This window comes from Trachypithecus francoisi, unplaced genomic scaffold (genome assembly GCF_009764315.1).
Source record: "Trachypithecus francoisi isolate TF-2019V2 unplaced genomic scaffold, Tfra_2.0 Lachesis_group3, whole genome shotgun sequence".
Classification (NCBI taxonomy): domain Eukaryota; kingdom Metazoa; phylum Chordata; class Mammalia; order Primates; family Cercopithecidae; genus Trachypithecus; species Trachypithecus francoisi.
The window spans coordinates 16,076,174-16,079,593 of NW_022681468.1; positions in this window are offsets into that span (position 1 = coordinate 16,076,174).

The window sequence follows — 3,420 nt, forward strand, 5'->3', positions numbered from 1 at the left end:
GTACAAAGCTCAGTTTGCGGGACTATGTGTGCTCACTTCCGCAGTCCATCAGGCGTTTGGGGCACGTGGGCCTGGCAGAATGAGTGACCTGTGAAACTGAATTTGACCACAGGCCCACCCTGAGCAGTAAGTTATTAAACATCAGGGAAGGGCAAGGAGAGCTATGTTAGTCCATTTTGTGTCGCTATGAAGGAATACTGAAGCTGGGTAATTTATATAGAAAAGAGGTTTATTTGGCTCACAGTTGTGCAAGCTGTACATGAAGTGTACTCAGCTTCTGATGAAGATCTCAGGAAGCTTACAATCACAGCAGAGGCCGGGCGCGGTGGCTCACACCTGTAATCCCAGCACTTTGGGAGGCCAAGGTGGATGGATAACATGAGGTCAGGAGTTCGAGACCAGCCTGGGCAATATGGTGAAACCCCAACTCTACTAAAAATACAAAAATTAGCCAGGTATGGTGGTGGGTGCCTGTCATCCCAGCTACTCGGGAGGCTGAGGCATGAAAATCACTTGAACCCGGGAGGTGGAGGTTGCAGTGAGCTGAGATCACACTATTGCTCTTCAGCCTGGGTGACAGAGTGAGACTCTGTCTCAAAAAAAAAACAATCACAGTGGAAGACAAAGGGGGAGCAGGTGTGTCACATGGCAAGGGGGGCAGAGGAGAAAGAGGGAGAGGAGGTGCCAGGCTCTTTTAAACAACCGGCTGTCACATGAACGAACAGAGTGAGACTCGCTCATCACCAAGGGGTGGCACCAAGCCATTCATGAGGGATCCTCCCCATGACCTAAACATCTCCCTCTAGGCCCCCACCTGCCACAATGGGGATCACATTTCAACATGAGATTTGGAGGGGACAAACATCCAAACCATGTCAAAGAGATACTAAAGCCTGAGCGACATGACAAAACTCCGTCTCTATAAAAAACACAGAAATTAGCCAGGTGTGGTGGTGCACACTTATAGGCTCAGCTTCTTGGGAGGCTAAGGTGGGAGGATAACTTGAGCCCAGAAGGTTGAGGCTGCAGTGAGCCATGATCACACCGTTGTACTCCAGCCTAAGTAACAAAGACCCTCGAAAGAAAAAAAAAAAAAAGAAGGAGATATTAAGATCTCTGTTCATCCAACCAAGACAACAAAGATAGGTGTCCATGCTCAGCACATTACGAGCAGTACTGCTTCTGTTCTCTGTGCTGTCTGCCCCAGGGCCAGCATTTCTCTGCCTGGGTCTGGGTTCTGGACAGTTCTCCTCGTCTCCCAAATCTTTTCCAACTCCAATTGGTATAAAAATCATTTACCAGATGTCTCCCTCAGGTTCTTTGTTTAAAAGCAACAAAAACTAATTTAAGTAACTTAAGCAAAAAGTTAACTGAGTAACGTAAGCAAAAAGGGAATGGACAACAGGAAGCGGGAGAGGCAAATGAGCAAAGGCACAAAGCCCAGGCGTGGAAGGGGCAGGGCCTGGGTGGCCCTTGGGGCCTGGGAAAGAAAAGTAAATGGATGTTTCATCTGGTCCTCCGTGCTGAACACATCTAATCCGGCATGAGTGGGCAGGGAAGCGTGTGAGTGAGTGTGTGTGAGTTTGAGTTTCTTTTTCCTTCATCCCTAGGTCTCTCCAGGCTAGACTGCAATATCAGGGAGGAAGGGTTCTAACTGCCTGGCTGGGCCACATGCTCAGTCTTGGCTAGAGGAAGGCAGCGAATCCTCGTCCTTGACGGGTACTTATCAGGTGGTAGTTTGAAATCATTTCTGTAAAGCAAAGTGGGAGCAGAAGCCGAGGGCAGGAGACTGGATGCTGGGCAGAAGCAAAATTGGTGGCTGCTCCCACAGAGGTTCTGGTCTACCTGTTCCTCGTCTGCCTTTTTTATTTATTTATTTATTTTCTTTTTTGAGATGAGTTTCACTCTTGTCGTCCAGGCTGGAGTGCAATGGCATGTTCTCGGTTCACTGCAACCTCTGCTTCCCGGGTTCAAGAGATTCTCGTGCCTCAGCCTCCCAAGTAGCTGGAATTACAGGCACCCGCCACCATGACTGGCAAATTTTTTTTTTTTGTATTTTTAGTAGAGACAGGGTTTCACCATGTTGGCCAGGTTGGTCTCAAACTCCTGACCTCAGGTAATCCACCCGCCTCGGCCTCTCAAAGTGTTGGGATTACAGGCATGAGCCACCGCACCCAGCCCCTTGTCTGGCTCTTTAACAAGACATTTGTCTTCCAGCAGATCCCAAACTCCAGGACAGGGACACTTTCCTCCACTTTTGTTTCCTTTGGTGGTAGACAGGGGAGGTCAGCACTGTCCCAAACACTTGGTAGCTGCATAATAAATGCTTATGGAATTGAGTTTGATCAAATCCAAGAGAAGAAAAATGGAAGCGCAGAGCTTTCCAAAATACTGAAAGCGTTCAGAACACCTTGGTGCTCTAGGGTAAAGTGGAAAGAGTTAAATATTTCAGACTGGCTTTGTGTTTCTGACCCCTCCTTCACCTGCCCTGGGCTGGGCATTGCTCTGTGGTGATGCAGGGTAAGGGAATAATTGGCCATGTTCTGTTAAGGCATGGCATCTAAATGTGAAGGTTTTCTTCTGAGATAAAGTTTGAAAAGGGGCTCAGTAGAGGCCACGTATTAATTTCCATCCTGGAGGAAGAAAGGCATGAAAACTGCAGCAGGTTTGTGTTGACTTCATTAGTCTGGTGATGCTGGAGCACACCGCCTGTCCCCTTCACGACTGCAAAGAACACAATTCCCCACCTCAGTCAAAGCCTGCGTGTTGTCTCCCAGTCAATGGTGTGCCTTACCTTGTTTTTATTTATTTATTTATTTATTTATTTATTTATTTGAGATGGAGTCTCACTCTGTCACCCGGCACCCAGGCTGTAGTGCAGTGGTGTGATCTCGGCTCACTGCAGCCTCTTCCTCCCCGGTTGGAGCGATTCTCCTGCCTCAGCCTCCCGAGCAACTGGGATTACAGGCATGCGCCACCACACCTGGCTATTTTTTGTATTTTTAGTAGAGATGGGGTTTCGCCATGTTGGCCAGGCTGGTCTCGAACTCCTGACCTCAGGTGATCTGCCCACCTCGGCCTCCCAAAGTGCTGGGGTTACCAACGGCCCAACACACTTTACTTTCAAGCGATTATGTGCCCGCTATAATTAGGGGCCATATATATTCTGCGAGAAGTGTTCCATCGGGGCCAAGCCAATCTGCAGCTCGCAGTCCGCATGTGAAGTAACAAGCCTTTCTCTTTTATCTGCGAAATCAAAACCTCTGTTTGAACAGATAAACATATCGTGTTGCTTCTGTGTTGAACAACTGAAGACCAAACTTGAATTACTTTCAGGAGTCGGGAAAAATCATTGGCCAACTCATGCATCGTGATACGATTTTATAGTTTTCATTCCAAAGATACTTGAAGAACAACTTC